Raw genomic sequence first — 18452 nt, 5'->3', positions numbered from 1 at the left:
GTCTGTGTCTAACTTTATCAACTATGCTATTAAAACAACGTCATTAGATATATGAGTTATAGGTAACCATTATCTTTATTCAACACTTAATCAATGTTCTGCCCCTGGTAATATAACACTTGAGGATAATGTAATAGTCCCTTATAATAGATACTTAAACATTCAATTTATCACTCATTCATTGATGAGTACATTTTCTTACGGCTTTTAACAACCATTTCCTAATGTAACCTTTCATTTAGCTCCATAAAAACGTGACAATTAAAGTATTATATATATATATATATATATATATATATATATATATATATATATATATATATATATATATATATATATATGTGTGTGTGTGTGTGTGTGTGTGTGTGTGTGTGTGTGTGTTTGAAAGCATTAAAGCATTAAACGTTATTTAACAGAAATCTTAAAACCGTGCATAAGATTGCAAAAGTGGTTTATGAAGTAAAGTGCTTATGAAGTAAACGAAAACTGAAGCTGCCATCCAATCCGCGAACTGAAACCGCAAACGTAAAACATTACCAATCCATTGTTATGAAACGGTGAGAGAAATGAAAATACTTCAAGCAATCTTCACAAAATGGAAGCATAACAATATGCCTGGACCTTAACCCGAATCAGCGAAAATTAAAAACAACCACATCAATAAAAATCTCTCTAATTTAAAGGTCACCGGCCATGCTTTAACATTTTTCTTTTTGCATCAGATTTGCATTACATGATTAAAAGTATCGATACTCGCACCCAAAGAATAATAAAAAATTATTAATTGTAAAGAGGAAATAATTTGATTACTCGAAGAAAAAGTACACAAAACCGTTACTTCCCTTAGCTACAATTTCACACCTATAGAGGACGCCAACCAGAAATGACGTATATTTATCCCTATAAGACGAAGTACATGGTTCTTGTTGTCCAAGATAAAACGCTATAAACTATGAATAAGGAACATTTAGATCAAACTATTGAAAACAATTTTACTGTTCAGCCTTATAATGATGTGTGTGCAGACGCACTAGATTGTGTCGCTTTCAAATCTGTTCCATTATTCAATTTTGTGGGGTTAAATTCCCGTTAATAAATGTAAAAAGGAATAAATTCTGGCTTCCCTATGCCAGCTGATTTTGTAAAACAAAAGGAATCGGCACACTTAAAATAATCCAAAGGAACCAAAGTTGGCTTTCTTATGTCGGCCGACTTCATCAACAAACAAAAATCAGAACACTTAAAAGATTCCAAAGCCAGTTTCCGTGGATGGCGTGCTTCGTAATAAAATAACATTTGTATCTGTTATCCTGTCCTTAAGTTTAAACAATGAGTTTATTGCTCGCTGCCGCTTGTGTTTATTCATCTCCCGGGCTTCTATTTGTTTGCTATATGTGATCATAATTGATATAAAAGTTCATTGATCAACGTAAGATAAATATAGTATAGACTGCAAGAACTTGCTTTAATAATACTTTTGTAACCCTGCTAGCGAAAAAAATATAATTTGCACTCACAGTGAATGATTGGTATTTGCGAGATACCGTCGTATAGTTAACTTTGATACAATACAATCTGAGCTATTTTGCACCTTATAACGTAGCATGCATAGATGGCAGATGCCTTCAAGCAATCGGGTGATATTCCCGTCTCATTTGCGATTTTGTTCTCTGACATAAGCGATACACACCATAGTAAGGATGCATACGCCAGTCGAAATTTGCAACACATACGGAGTTCATGGATATTTTTTTCTTTAATACATTTCACATGATGAAAAATGAAGGAATAAACGATAACAATGCAAGGATAGTTTCCTTCGTTTTATTTTTAAATAAGTGTTTTGTTTGTCTATTGTATTGTACCATGCATGTTCATTATGCACATAAAAAATTAGTTAACGGGAAACACAGGAATGAGTTCTTGAAAAAAGGTCAATACAGCTAACCTGTATACGTATACAAAATGTGAGTGGGATGGCAGAGGGATACGAGAGGATGAACATTGTTTGGTGTAGTCCGGTACGGTCAATTTTATTTGTGGTTTTAATGGAGCAAAATGTAATCTTATGTTTGTAAATCTTCTTATGTTAATAATCCATTTTAATTTCCTTTTATAGCAAAATATTTTTTCTGACGTGTAAAGTTCGTTGCCAAATAAAAGCAGTTTAGAAGTCTTTGCAACATAGAAAAGAGCCAGCTTTTAGAGTAACTAGTTAATAACTTAATACTTGTTGATAAATCAATTCAGAAAGGTTATGTTTTTTTACCTTATTATTTAATCTTGTTTGATGTTATCCTTTCACAAAACTGATACAACCTTTATTTGTTTAATTAAATACCCTTGCTTCAATCGCCAGATTTGGCACACATATGTATCTTTTCTCTTAATTTCGTTTTATTTCTCTGGTCATATAAGCGCTTTCTTTATTTGATGTACACCCAAACAAACAAAATTCACTCTCTGTCTCTCAAATCACCTTCAAAACATTAATGTATGTTGGTTTAAAGAAAATAATGGGTTTCTTTTATCTTAAAATTTAAGGCTGGTCTCCGTGATAATATGCTTGTGCATCAAGTTATAATACAAAAATATGTAGTTTTCTAAGATAATCTCAATAACCAAAAACAAATCTCAAAACAGAAAACTAAATTTGATTCCAAGGGTTGAAGACTTTAACTGTATGAACGTTTTGGTAGATATAAAGTTTTCCAATGAATTCATAGTAATTTTTTAAAATATAGCATATGAGACACAACAGTAAATCTTAAATTGTTACAAAAGCACATATTTCTTCAAACTGAAAAAAGCAGCATAAAAAACTTCTCTTTTTCAGGAATCAATATTGATAGACTAGTTGAATTTCAGCGCCATTTTGTGTCTCAGTCAACACTTTATAAGAGGCATAATGCAAATTTCAGCCTTACCCATATCATTAAATTAGTAATCTACCTGCATGATCATGGCTCCCCGGTGATTCAAACTGCAGGATGTACAGTGTGTTCGGGAATTTAATTTACTTAATAATGCTTTATAATTCGCTCATGTCTAAGATCGTGGAACAAACTCGATATCGCTCATTAATTCCTTTATTATCTTAGGTATCTTAATTGGCCCAACATAATCACTTTGCTGACTTCACTATGCTGGCTTGTTTACCCACCAGAAAATATATAAATAATTCCTGACCCTGACCCTGAAATGATATGGGGACAAACTTTCAATTCAGAGAACTAATTCAAAATTTAGATTTTCAACAATAAAGCTATGAATAAAACCTGCGCTTCCATATAGAGGAGATATTTGTGTATTGCACTGTCTGTGTGAACTATTTAAACTGTTTCAAAACATCCATTAAATGTCCAAGAAAATACGCGACCATTCAGTTCAGATTGGTCGTGTATTGAAACAATAGTGTTATTGGAGGCATGTGGTGAATAACCTCAACTGTACAACTACTTAAACTCAGCTTTACAACTACGTATCTGACGGATTTAGTTTTAAAAAAATTAGTGTTTTGGACTTCGACAGGTTTTGGAAACTAAGCATTAATTGTTTGTTTTAGTAGCAGTTGATAAAATACTTTTACCAGTTTGTGGTTACAATAATGTAATGCAGGTACTCTGATAAGCTACAATTATTTACGATATATACTTTCTATTCTACCAGGTAATACGTTCATATCAATGACGAAATATGACCATAACAGGTCGGAACACTCGGCTGCCGAAATCGGAGATCCAAAAGGAAAGATTACTAAGAGAATGAAAAAAGTAAAAACAAATGAGAAGCTCCAGTGGGATTCGAACCCTCGACCTCCAGTTTACTAGACTGGCGCTCTAACCAACTGAGCTATGGAGCCGATGCAATATGTCTTACGGAGTGGTTCAAATTGATCATAATAATGTACTATTGCATCATCCCTTCACTCTGGCCAGTCACTTACTTTCAAGCTGTGCCCATTTTAATTTCATAAATCGATCTATAACATATTGTTCCTACCCAGCAGGCAGTAATACATGTATTTCTAACAATAATTTAAAGTACTCCACAATAGTACTAATGTCTGTCAATAACTGTGTTGATATATAATGAATAAACAAATACATTGAAAGACTTCGAAATCTAAATTTTTTTTTTTTTTTTTTTTTTTTTTATTGGACTGTAGCGATACACTGATAAGTATGGACATCATCTACATGTTGTGTTACTACGACACATTACACCATATGGTAAATACAACGTAATGTCATCACATGATCGGGTTTTCCTATAAATTAATGGATCAAGGTAATTCCATGGTATTAGTTTTTATGTAATATATACATATTAAGCACACGTATACAAATTAGTACATCTACTATACAATATTTTTCCACAGCTCAAGAGAAACAGCAAAGAACGTATCTGTGAGTTAAAATAAATTTGGCATTACTAATGTCTGAATATACCTCTACGTTTCTATGTTCCCCCTCACACACACACACAGAGTTTATTTTTGACCTAATGTTAGTAAGATGAGTTAGCTAAGTTATATTAATTCTGATCCAAAACGTTACGGAAGTGATCCAGCTGTAATCAAGAAATCATTCTTAATGACTTTCCATACTAACACGGTGCCATATTGCATGCAATATGGGCGAATCTATTTTCTCGGTCAACAGAGTGACGTAGTTCATCCTATTCGGATAATTCCGTAACTTACCATAAGATTGAGTTTAGAGTTATATCCCATTGCACACGTGTACATATAATTCACACAGCTTCTTAAATCCACGTGAAAGGTAAATTTGTAGTTGTCTTTCTTTCTCTTTGCCTGATTCGACATTATAAAGATCGTAAGCAAACGAGGTAGTTTTGTCTTTTTAAGTACATTCATGTGTAGTTATGCATCCACCCCTTCGCTGCATATGGACTTTTCCAGGAACTGGAAATGACTGGTTTACACCAAAAACTTCCGTTTTGAATAAAACGCACAGATGATAGTGGTGTTAGCCCCTCCAACCTCCCATTCCCCGGTCATAATCAGGTTGAAAATACAAATCAGTGACTGAAATAAGTTCTGTGCATCTTTTATCTCATTTGTGTTTTTCCTTGTGTGTGTGTGTGTGTGTGTGTGTGTGTGTGTGTGTACGTTGAATCAATGATATACCACGAGATGTATACATTTTTCAGTAAAGGAAACGAGGCTTACCTAGTTTATTTTTAATGAAAAATTGATGCGACGAGTGATACAGCAAGCATACTATGCATAAGTTTTATATATAAATATGCAAATAAATCATATTTACATCATATACAAGTACATATACTTGCCCTTTGAACGGAGTTAAGATTTACTACGGGCAGCTGTTTATTGACCGAGTGAATGAACTCCTCACATACCCGAGTGTGTCCGCTTCAAAATGTAGTTCTCTTCCTTTTGTGGTTATTCGCAATCACCTTTGCATATTGATAACTTGGTTGTTTTTCTTTTTCAGTTTATATTTTCATTCACGTTGAATAAATCAATATAATGCAAACTTATGATTTAACCATGAAAAATGGTGTTAATGATATCTGTAGAGCACTGTAAACACATGGTTAGCTACGCCATTCACATGAACGCTTATCCATTCACGTTCCAGCGTATGGACTTACCCTTTACCATGATTCATAAGTTCAGGGACATCGTGGTACAGAGAGAGAGAGAGAGAGAGAGAGAGTTGGTGTTGTGTTTGTGATTAGGATTTTTAACGTAGTTTTAACAATTTGTCGGTCATACCGCTACGATGTTTGCAGTGTAGAATTTTATAGTGATGTATATCACAGACATGTAGCACGATGTCACACCCAGTCACATTTTCCTGACACCAGTCAGACCAATCCTAACGCTAACCTCTTAATGCTGAGCAACTAGCGAGACAGATGTCAGTACCATTTTTGTAAGTCTTTGGTATGACTCGGCCGGGGTACAAATCAACGATCTCATGCTTCCGAGGCGGACGCTCTAACCACAAAACACCTGAGCGGTACGTGAGAGAGAGAGAGAGAGAGAGAGAGAGAGAGAGAGACCTCTGGACCTTTTCATATTATTTAATAATAACCAATTTTTAGAACATTATAGTATGTTTAAGAAACAACGACAACGACAAAACGTTAAATACATCACAATATATGTACCATGTAACCGAAACATTTACCGTATAATGTCGACATGGTTTGCAACTTTGCATCATTGCAAACACAGTAGATACTTCCCAAGGAAAGTGCACACATATCGTTGCGACGAACCCATATTCTTGTAGGTTACTTGGTGTAATTTCTATTTCAAGGTCTTAATCCAGCCTGAATTCGTTAACCCACATTTCTGTTTAGTTTGTCCTTTATGCACGAGACAGAAAGGTAAACAGAAAGCAGACAGGTTTGTGATGAAAATGTGTACCATATTTAATTCATTTAGATAACGGGGATTATTAACACTTTTATCGATATTTTCATACGTCACTAATGACAAATGTGTGGAAAATGATCACTGATCTAGAATCAAATGCAGACGCTCGCGAGAATGTTTAAATATGCGTATTATTGAGCCATGGGCGGATCACAATTTGATATACCAATAGTATTGATATATGAAATTTCTTGATACCAACACTTTAAATGCCATTTTATTTTCATATTTTATATATATTATATACGATCCAATGAAGTTGCTTAAAGGAAACATGCCCTATCGTGTCCAAGAATCGTCGATCTACGTCCTTCCACATCATCCCTTTGCACATTAAGGTAACTGAAATCGTACATACTGCTCCGCTGTCTGACTGTGCATCTGAACGGAACCGATCCGATCCTATCCCTTATTACATTTCATTTCGGAGAGTGAAAATGAGCATAACAGATGCCGTTCACAATAGTACATATTGAATGTAAATTTCTCGAATGTAAACACGTCAAAGAACTTTTAGATAGGAATCAATGCACGATGATATCATCCAAATAGCCCCCCCCCCCCCCCCCCATGCAATACAACAACCGCTCAGGTAATGTGGTGTCAAATAGTTAATTTAGCTTAAGGGGACTCCAAGAGGTGCTAGTTCAAAACGCTTTCAGCTTGCTAAATATAGCGATGGTTGATGTAAAACGAAGCTAATGGAGCATAGTCTCCAGCCTAGAAAAGATGGTGCCATACCATATATGAGACCTCAGTAAAGGCTTTTATGGGACAGCAATTAAAAGAGATAATGGGGTCTTTTCTGAAACTGTTAGCTCCCGAATCACAAAGCTTGTAACGAACTTTGCACCCAAGACATTTCTAACTCCGACAGATTCATGTAAATGAGCAATATTTAGTCACAGAAAGTAATAAAAGTATTGGCTCCAGAGGGAATCGAACTCTCGGCCTCCAGTTTACGAGACTGGCGCTCTAACCATCTGAGCTATGGAGCCGACTGTACCTAAAGTTGATCAACTATGCTATTAAAATAACATCATTAGCTAAACAGCAACCTATGTGTGTTATAGGTAACCATTATCTTTATTCAACACTTAATCTACGTTCTGCCCCTGGCAATATAACACTTGAGGATAATGTAATATTACCTTTTAATAGATACGTAAACATTCAACTTATCACTTATTCCATTGACGAGTACCTTTTATGACGGCTTTTAACAACCACTTCTTAATGTAACCGTTTGTTCAGCTCCCAATAATGGGACAATGAAATTGTGTGTGTGTGTGTGTGTGTGTGTGTGTGTTGGGGGGGGCGGGTTACATACAAACGTAGAGGTATAATCAGATATTAGTAATGCCAAATTTATTTTAACTTCCAGATACGTTCTTTGCTGTTTCTCGTCAGCAGTGGAAACAGACTGTCTAGTATATGTACTAATTACTACACGTGTACTTAATATGTATATATTATATAAGACCTAATAACATGGCAATACCTTGAAATCTGAAATCTCCACTACGTATAATGATTTACCTTGCGTAGCAGGTCGGTCTTAAGGGAAATTTGCACTATTATTTAAAAAAGTAGTCAATTTTATGTTTTCATGAAAATGAATCACCATAAGTCATATATAGCTCAAATGGTGACGAAACGGTTTTAATATGAAATTTCTTTGATTTCCATTACGTATTTTACTTACATTGCGTTCATTTGTTTCCATTACATATTTTAGTCATACCGCTATTCTGACGCAACGGCACCCTCAGTGAACACCATATTGAATAGCTAACTGTACGATGCGGTTTAAGGATAACTTTAGTGTTCATAACACGTTTGTCATATTTGTGTGTAGAAAATAAGTCCTTTCAGACCACGAGTTACTTTCCTTCACTTATAGCAAGCAGACAGTGTGTGTGTGTGTGTGTGTGTCCAAAAATAGATTATAATCATTAGAGGAACTTGGAACCTTGAGCTTCCTCTCATAGGGGATTCTACTGCTCTACTTTCTTGGATAAAGTGTTAGTAAAAAGCAGGTGTTCTGTGATTTGCACTTTTTAAAAAGAGGCCCCAGTGGGAGTCGAACCCACGAACTGCAGTTTAGCTTACTTTAAGACACATGGTTGAGAGATTTAAGCCATTAATTTAGATCAAAGGTGACCTTTCTCAAGATTCCGAAAGACCAGATAAGTCCCTAACTGGAACCATCACACGTAGAATTTCGAATCAATAGCTCACAGTAATTAGTTTAAAGAATTAAACATTTTTTCTCTAAGTAACAACACATACGTCTTTTTTTTTTCGAACTTGCTCATTTGAAGACTGTTAATTTGAAATACCAAAATATAACAATAAAATGTTACAAGTTAGATTTTTGGCCTCCTTGAATGTGAAAGAGAACAGAAAAAAGTCTCTCAGAGCAAGATCTTTGAGTATATTTGGTCTGTTATCAAAGTAAATAAGTTTATTGTTGACCTAATGTTAGTAAGATGAGCTATGTTAATTCTGAATCAAAACGCTACGGAAGTGATGTGGCTGTGATCAAGAAACAAAATCATCGAAATGATCATAACTTTACATCAACAAATTTGCGGTAAAGTTTTTGCGTAAATCCCCATTTGTTCTTACCTTACCATCGATTTCAATAACGAAAACGTTTAATTTGATAGAAAGTGCACATAACTTAGTCAATTCATTCACTGATTTATAATTTCTAACCTGACTTTGACCAGAGTTGATCTAACACTGGCATCGTCTACGTATTTCATGCTTGATGACTTTCCATACTAACACGGCGCAATATTGCGTACGCTATGGGCGAGTCTGTTTTCTCAGTCAACAGAATGACGTATTTCATCCTATTCGGATAATTCCGCAATTTACCTTCAGATTAAGAGTTTAGAGTTATATCCCTTTGCACACGTGTACATTAAATTCACACCACTTCTTAAATCCACGTGAAAGGTAAACTTGTAGTTGTAATTCTTTTTCTTTGCCTGATTCGACATTGTAAATATCGGATGCAGACGAAGTAGTTTTGTCTTATAAGTACATCAACGTGTAGTGGTGCATCCACCACCTCTCTGACAATGGACTTTTCCAGCAAATGAAAATGATGACAATCAATGTCGTCTTTTACACAAAATATTTCCGTTTGGAAAGAAACACACAAATGATAATGGTGTTATCTCCCCCCACCCCATTCATAATCAGGTGTAAAATACAAACCAATGAATGAACTAAGTTCTGTGCATCTTTTGTCTCATTTGCGTTTTTCGTTTTTTAAATCTGTGGCGGGGGGGGGGGGATACAAACAAACATAGAGGTATATTCAGACATTAGTAATGCTAATTGGTTTAAGCTTTCAGATACTTTCCTTGCTGTTTCTCTTGAGCTGTGAAAACAGACTGTCTAGTAGATGTACTAATTTGTACACGTGTACTTAATATGTATATATTGCATAAGACCTAATAACCTGGCAATACCTTGATCCATTCATGTATTGGTAAGTTGCGATAATGTGATGTCATTACGTTGTATTCACCATATGGCGTAATGTGTAGATGCTGTCCATACTTATCAATGTATCGCTTCAGCCCAATTAGAAAACAAAAAGAAACAACTTTAAAAACTGTAGTTTTCGAAGTCTTTAATTATATTCGTTTATTCATTATATATCAACACAGTTATTGACAGACATTAGTATTATAGGGGAGTACTTTAGATTATTGTTAGAAATACATATATTACTGTCTGCTGGTTAGGAGCGATATGTTATAGATCGATTTATGAGATTAAAATGGGAACAACATGAAAGTTAGTGATTGGCCAAAGTGAAGCGATGATGCAATAGGACATTATTATGGAATAATTTGAAGCTCTCCACGTGCGCATAGGTATCGGCTCCATAGCTCAGTTGGTTAGAGCGCCAGTCTAGTAAACTGGAGGTCGAGGGTTCGAATCCCACTGGAGCCTTCTGATTTTTTTTATATATACTTTTTCCGTCTCTTAGCTTGTTAGTAATCGTTTTCTTCGGATCTCTGATTTCAGCAATCCAGTGTTCCGACCTGTTTGGGTCATATTTCATCATTGATATTAAATTTTAACGCACAATAGAGGATACATCATGGCAAACGAAAGCAAAGTTATATCATCATTGGATTCTTTAAGGTCGATGTTTGATATCTGTCCGTAGTCACTATTTAAAGTTTACGAACTTACTAATTTTTGTTTTTAAACCTCGTGTCTTTTAGCCAAATGGCTTCAAAATGGTAGAATAGAAAGTATATATCGTAATTAATTGTAGCTTATCGGAATACCTACATTACATTATTGTAATCACAAATAGGTATAAATATTTTATCAACTGCTACTAAAAAAAAACAATGTTCACTTTCCAAAAGATGTCGAAGTCCAAACCAATATGTTTGAAATAGATCCGTTAGATAAGTAGGTGTAAAGATGAAGTTACTTGTTTCAATACACGACTAATATGAGATGAATGGTCGCGTAATTTCTCGGACATTTAATGGATGTTTTATAATAGTTTAAATAGTTCACACAGACAGTGAAATACACAAATATTTCCTCTATATGGAAGCGCATGTTTTATTCATAGCTTTATTGTTGAAAATCTAAATTTTGAATTAGTTCTCTGAATTGAAATTTTGTCGCTTAATCATTTCAAGGTCAGTGTCATGAATTATTTATATATGTTCTAGTGGTTACAAATGCCAGCATAGTGAAGTCAGCAAAGTGAATAGGTTGGACCAATGAAGATGACAAAGATAATAAAGGAGTTAATGAGCGATAGCGAGTTTATTCCACGATCTTAGACATGAGCGAATTATACAGCATTATTAAGTAAGTCGCGATGAAGTGAGATTTTTCATTGTATTATTTACGTATCGATGAACATTTTAAAACACTTTTGTTCTTTCTTGAATTGAAAGATCGCACTTTACAGATAATGTCACAGCGACACACATCTAAACCGCCTTACATAGTCTGGATATTTGTACATCATTGGTGATTGGATTTCAGTCTGTCATCATAGATATAATCCAGTCAACGTTCTAGTGAATTAATGCGAAAGACTATGTGCTAAGGTTTCAATATCTGATTTTTAAAAAAAGTCAGGCTGCAATATTATTTGAAAGTGTGAACTGTGAGGTCCGTGAGAGCACCTGTGTAAATAGCTGACTTAAGTAACGTGATGTCCCATTGACGTAAGTAAAGTGATGTCCCATTGACGTAAGTAACGTGATGTCCCATTGACGTACGTAACGTGAGGTCCCATTGACGTAAGTAACGTGGTGTCCCATTGACGTAAGTAACGCGAGGTCCCATTGACACTAACATTACAGTGACTGCAGGAAAATCGCTTGTGAGTTAATCCTTGATGGATAGCTTATTACACAAAATCCGAATTAATGTTCCCGGACAAAAATACTGTTATAAAGATCATAATACTAGGTTATCCCAACGTATGCTGTCAACCTCTTATTTTGGTAAAATACGTGTAACAATGCAAAATCACTACTAATTAGCTCAAAATGATTCGTTTTGAAAACTGCATTTGAAAACAATTATCTTCGTCAACTCTAACACTATCAACCAGTCTTTCAATTCCCGAACACAGTGTACATCCTGAAATTTAGATCATCGGAGCAGCCATGAGCATGCAGGTAGATTACTAATTTGAGCATATGGGTAAGGCTGAAAGTTTGCATTATGCCTCTTATAAAGTGTTGACTGAGACACAAAATGGCGAGGAAATTCAACTAGTCTATCAATATTGATTTCTGAATAATAGAGGCTTTTTGTGTTGCTTTTTTCATTTGAAGAAAAATTTGCGTTTGTAGCAATTTAAGAGTTGCCCCTCGTCTCATATTCTGTATTTTTAAAATTACTCTGAATTTATTTGAAAAGTTTATTATATCTACCAAACACTTCCATTCAGTTAAACCCTTCAACCATTGGAATCAAATATAGTTCTCGATTTTGAGAATTGTTTTTGGTTTATTGAGATTATGTCAGGAAACAAAAAACTACGTTTTATTTTATTACAACTAGATGCACAGTCACTTTATCACGGAGACTAGCCTTTAATTTTAATACAAAAGAAACCCATTTTTTCTTTAAACCAAAATGTATTAATGTTTTGAATGTGATTTGAGAGAGACAGGAATGAATTTTGTTTGTTTGAGTGTGCGTGAAATAAGGAAAGCGCTTAGATGACTACAGAAATAAAATGAAATTATGAGAGAACATAGTTATATGTGGCCACATCTGGCGATTTAAGCAAGGGCATTCCATTAAAACAAATAAAGTTTGTATCAATTTTATGAAGGGATAACATCAAACAAGATTAAATAATAAGGTAAAAAACATAATATTTCTTGATTGATTTATCAACAATCATTAAATTATTAACTATTTCCCGTAAAAGCTGGCTCTTTTCTATGCAAAGACTTCTAATGTACTTTTATTTGGCAACGAACTTTACACGTCAGAAACAAATATTTTGCTACAAAAGGAAATGAAAATTCATTATTTATTAACACAAGAAGATTCACAAATATAAGTTTAAATTTTGTTCCATTAAAACCACACATAAAATTGATCGTAACGCACCACACCAAACAGTATTCATTCTCTAGTATCCTTCTTCCATCCAATTCATTTTATTATACGCATACTTGTCACCTTCTTCAAGAACTCTTTCCTGTGTTTCTCGTTTTTGATGTGTTTCCTGTCCTTTTGCCCTTTATGCATACGTGTGATAATCTTGGTAATAACATTTTTAAGCCAAACTAGTAAATCGATAGAGAATTGCATTGGATATCCATCCGTTTTCATGCATTATATCTCCGTGCAATCGGAAATGACGGAGTAGTTTCTTTATGCACATTCGGAAACTCTTTGTCGAAACTATTTAGATCCATTACCACTCAGCCTTGTTCTTGACTCTGTGATTGACGATAAACAAACCCTTGAAATATGGGACAAATGTTCGCGACATTGTACTTGTTCATTTTGTCACTGCTGTCGTATGGACCAATGTCAGTGTCCATGTAAAAAGTATACCGACAATGTTGATAATGAGAGTGAATATAAGAGCGAGGCAAGGATAATTAGAAAAGGGGAGGAAGATGAGGTCGAGGTTGAAGTAGGAAGAGTGAATGAAGTAACTGATATTCAATCGATAATGATGATGTAGAGGAGGTTGCGTTTGGTATAACACAGAGTCGAAGGTCGAATGGTATTTTCAAAAATCTCAAATCAAGATCAACAACAAAAAGCAAAGACCCCTCCCGACCCCACACCCCCACCCTAACAATACAACCCACAACATACATGCATATGATAAGAGTGAAGTAAATTTGGCATTACTAATGTCTGAATATACTTCTACGTTTGTTTGTATCCCCCAACACAAATTTATAAAAGGAAAAACATAAATGAGATAAAAGATGCACACAACTTAGCTCATTCATTGATTTGTATTTTGAGCCTGATTATGGCCGGGGGTGGGTGGGAGGCTAACACTGTTATCATATGTGCGTTTCATTCCAAAAGGAAGTTTTTGTGTAAAAGACGATCTTACTCAACATTCATTTCCACTTGTTCAATTGGTGTTCCTTGAGCGGACTGACTAAAATAAGTAATGGAAAAAATGGAACGCAATGCAAGTAAAATACGCAATGGAAATTAACAAAATTGCATATTAAAACAGTTTCGTCACTATTTGAAATAAATATGATTTATGGTGATAACTTGGCATGAAAACATAAAAATGACTACTTATTTTAAATAATAGTGCAAACTTCCTCAAATACCGACCTGCTACGCAAGGGAAATCATTATGAGCAGTGGAAATTTCATAAGTTAGTATATAAAAAAAAATTTATTTGTCTTTATCTCAAAATGATGATAAATATTTTATTAGTTATTATTATATTATTAACCTAATTGAAAATAATGTTTCATATGACAGTGACCGGCCTGACGAGAAATGGAAATCTGCAAACCTAATGGAACTATCTTATATATAACTATGCTAATCCACTGAAAATATCATAAAAAGTATCTGTCAATATGCTAATCCACTGATAATTTCAAAATCCATCTGTCAATATGCTAATCCACTGATAATTTCAAAACCAATCTGTCAATATGCTAATCCACTGATAATTTCAAATTACATCTGTCGATATGCTAATCCACTGATAATTTCAAATTCCATCTGTCAATATGCTAATCCAATCATAATTTCAAATTACATTTGTCAATATGCTAATCCATTGATAATTTCAAATTCCATCTGTAAATACACCAACTCCTTTAGCACAGACGGTCAACTGCAACACATACTATCTTTTACCAATACACTCGTGTGGATAGGAGAACATTAAAAATGAAAATGAAACAAGAAAACCATGAACGGCACATTACACTACCATCCCGCTTTCAGTAGTCATCAATTCAGACATTAATATGGCATGGGTGACTGTTTGGATTATTGACCAATGGGTGGCAGCTGACCATTTGGTGTCAATCACCTTGACGTTTGATCGAATTACACAACTGAACTATGATTTTATGTGCAGAAACAATTATTTTCTTCCTTGAATTGTGATCCACGTGACCTCTGAACGTTACACTTGAAAATGTTTTATTTATTAACCCAAATCACATACACTTATCATGCACAGAAAGCAAATTAAGAGAAAAAAAATACAGGACTTTTGTAATAACTTCATGACATTAAGGAATGCAAAACTGAATTTTTGGTTCCATGCCTTTTCCGTAAACATTCTGTTAGTGACCATCTCAAATATGGAACACATCAAGGTGTATGTCCTTCTATACCGGTAGCAAACTTTGAACATGCCGTGGTACCTACGGGATTTTAGGTTTCATATCATCGTGACGTCATTTTACAGTGTAATTTAACGTTTACGTTTGGTTCACCCTATATATTACCTCCAAGTGAATGCAATGTGCCAAAATGTTTAATGTCGCTTGCATTAAAAGGAACAAGAGTGAAAAAAATGCTTCTCAAGACTTAGAAAGTGAAGATAGTTTTTCCAAACTACCTAGCGAATATACTAAATGATGTTAAACAATTGACTTGCTCGTTTATGTATATTTGTTATGCTGATATGCATACTCACTAAAAAGTATATAAATAAGGGCCGGTCTTAACCTTGAGCAGATCTAAGTACAATGATTCACTTCAGACTACCACTTCAAAATTATAGTTTAAAGAATATTGTTATGACTGAAGACACGTTCCCATATTTTGGGAATACTTATCTTATAATGTCTGTGTGAAATTAAGCCATTCATCCAAATCAAGCTATTTCGGCAACACAGTGCGTGATAATAATGGGCGTGGCGTACTGGGAAGTTGGAATGGAATTGGTGGAGATTTACTCGAACCAGCATATATTTTTGTAATATCGCTTTCAACATAACGAATCCTTAGGAATGGCATCTAACAAAACTCTTTGAACACATGTATCTGCACACACATAACCTCATAAAGTAAATACTCCGCAATATATACTATCATTCTGCTAGAACAAACTAATTTAAAAGATTAAATCATGTAACTTAGAACGTGAGCCAATATCACCGTGATATTTCGTTTAAATAATTTTACAATATCTGTAATAAGGAAGGACTTACAAAATAAAGAGTTATTCAAACTTTAAAGGAATCAAGGTAAAAATTCAGTTCCCATAATAAACTTTTGAAAACACCATGACGTTAAAATTTCAATGACTTAGGTAATATAGATAAAACCTAGATGACAGCTTCTGTGAAGAGAAAATGATATGAGCCATTGCATTTTCTGGACATGCATGTGTTGGAAACATTTGATTTCATTTATGCACTAAAGACTCAACTGCTAATTTGAGCTATGATGTTCCAAGCTCAAGACTGTTAAAGGGCTGAAATTCCACCAATAAAATGCGTCTTTTTTTTAGTTACAACTTGAACAAGCTTTCAAAAGATTATTTTTCCATCAAAATAACTTGCATTTTTGACGAATCTTGGTCATCCCAATCCATATATACTCTATTTTATGTTCATCCATTTCCAGGCTGATTCCCATTCTTTCATTCAATTAGTACCGTGTGTCCTAGAATCTTGAAGGTGTGTGTAGCCATGTAGGCTATGACGCCCTCCATCAGGGTAACGTGATTTCAAATAAGCCCAACATACAACATAAACGATACATTGTTTTTGTCTCTTACTGATATGGACTGATAGATAGTAGGTGTGTAGAATGGTTTGAGTACCAATATTAAATTATGGTCTTTGGTAATAAGTGCCTAATAAAATGAAACTTTAATAACCAATATGTTTATATCAGGTGAAGGCATGAAGACGTCCCAAACAGTTAAAAGCTATTTCGAAACACATTGTAAACGTACAAGGAAGTACACCAGCATGTCTTCATGCCATTGTGGAATTGTATTCATTGATGTTAGCGGTTAGTAATCCCCAGATTTACAACAAGATGTTTAATTGGTCACACAAAATGCACTGTTAATGTATTTTAGTTCGGTTGGAAACAAATAACAACAATATATATATATATATATATATATATATATATATATATATATATATATATATATATATATATATATATATATATATGTACGCAACGATTGGAATATGATTGATACAGCATACATACTATACATAAGTTCTATATATAAATATACAAATAAATTTTAATTATATCTCATACAAGTACATATACTTGCCCTTTGAACGGAGTTAAGATTTACTACAGGCAGCTGTGTATTGACCGAGTCAAATGAATTCCTCGCATAACCGAGTGTGAACGCTTTAAAATGTTGTTATGTGCCTTTTTGTGACTATTCACAATCATCTTGATACCTTGATTGTTTTCATTTTCAGTTTCTATTTTCAATCACATTGAATAAATGAATATAATGCACACTTATGATTTAAACATGGAGGATGATGTTAATGATAAATGAAGGGCACTATAAATACATGATTAGCTACGCCATTCACATGACAGGTTAGCCATTTACGTTCCGGCTTATGGAATTGAATGTGGAATAGAAAAGAAGCGAAATGACGAACCAAGAATAGGTAATTAAAACATTTTAATATATTTATATATTTAAAATTGATGTAAGTCACTATTCTGCATTAGTAACAGTACCACCGAAAATAAACTCTCTCTCTCTCTCTCTCTGGTCGGTTTGACTTTAAAACTTTTTCTCTCACTCTTATCTTTTGGTCGGGTTGACTTAACCTTTACCATCATTCATAAGTTCAGAGACACCGTGGGATGACACAAACGAAAATCCTCTACGCTTGTCTTTTCATAGATTTTACCCCGTATTTTGCTACAAGGGTACAGAGAGAGAGAGAGAGAGAGAGAGAGAGAGAGAGAGAGAGAGATTGTGCTTAGGATTTTTAACGTAGTTTTAAAAAAAGTCAGTAATATCGCTACGATACCTACAGTGTGGCAGTTTATAGTGATGTCTATCACTGGGGCATCATACCACAGACATGTTACATGATTTCCCACCCAGACACCACATTATCCTGACACCAGGCCGACCAGTTGTAACACTAACCTCGTAATGCTGAGCGACTAGCGAAACAAATGTTAGTATCATTTTTGTAAGTCTCTGGTATGCCTCGGCCGTGGTTTAAACGCACGACCTCCTGCTTTCGAGGCCCATACTCTAACCACTAGGTCACCTGAGTGGTACGAGAGAAAGAGAGAGAGAGAGAGAGAGAGAGAGAGAGAGACAGAGAGAGACCTTTGGACATTTTCATATTATTTAAATATAATGGATTTTTAGAACATTGTAGCATGTTTAAGAAACAACGGCAACAACACAGCGTTAAAAACATCACAATGTATGTACCACATATCCGAAACATTTACCGCATAATGTCGACATGGTTTGCAACTTTGTATCATTGACACACACTGTAAATAGATCAC

The 18452-nt window shown here is 34.5% G+C and overlaps 3 non-coding genes across 3 annotated transcripts; 1 reads left to right on the top strand and 2 right to left on the bottom strand.

Annotated features, from left to right (window-relative positions):
* Positions 1-3788: 3788 nt before the first annotated feature.
* Positions 3789-3862, bottom strand: Trnat-agu (transfer RNA threonine (anticodon AGU)). The gene has a single exon. It is a non-coding gene; the product is annotated as a tRNA-Thr (tRNA).
* A 3495-nt stretch (positions 3863-7357) lies between these two features.
* On the bottom strand, positions 7358-7431 carry Trnat-cgu (transfer RNA threonine (anticodon CGU)). The gene has a single exon. It is a non-coding gene; the product is annotated as a tRNA-Thr (tRNA).
* Positions 7432-10337: 2906 nt separating this feature from the next.
* Positions 10338-10411, top strand: Trnat-agu (transfer RNA threonine (anticodon AGU)). The gene has a single exon. It is a non-coding gene; the product is annotated as a tRNA-Thr (tRNA).
* The last annotated feature ends 8041 nt before the right edge of the window (positions 10412-18452 follow it).

The sequence above is a fragment of the Sinohyriopsis cumingii genome, chromosome 6, assembly GCF_028554795.1.
Source record: "Sinohyriopsis cumingii isolate HCF-2022 chromosome 6, ASM2855479v2, whole genome shotgun sequence".
Lineage (NCBI taxonomy): Eukaryota > Metazoa > Mollusca > Bivalvia > Unionida > Unionidae > Sinohyriopsis > Sinohyriopsis cumingii.
Note: the sequence above shows the minus strand (reverse complement) of the source record. Positions and strands in the feature narration are given on the sequence as shown.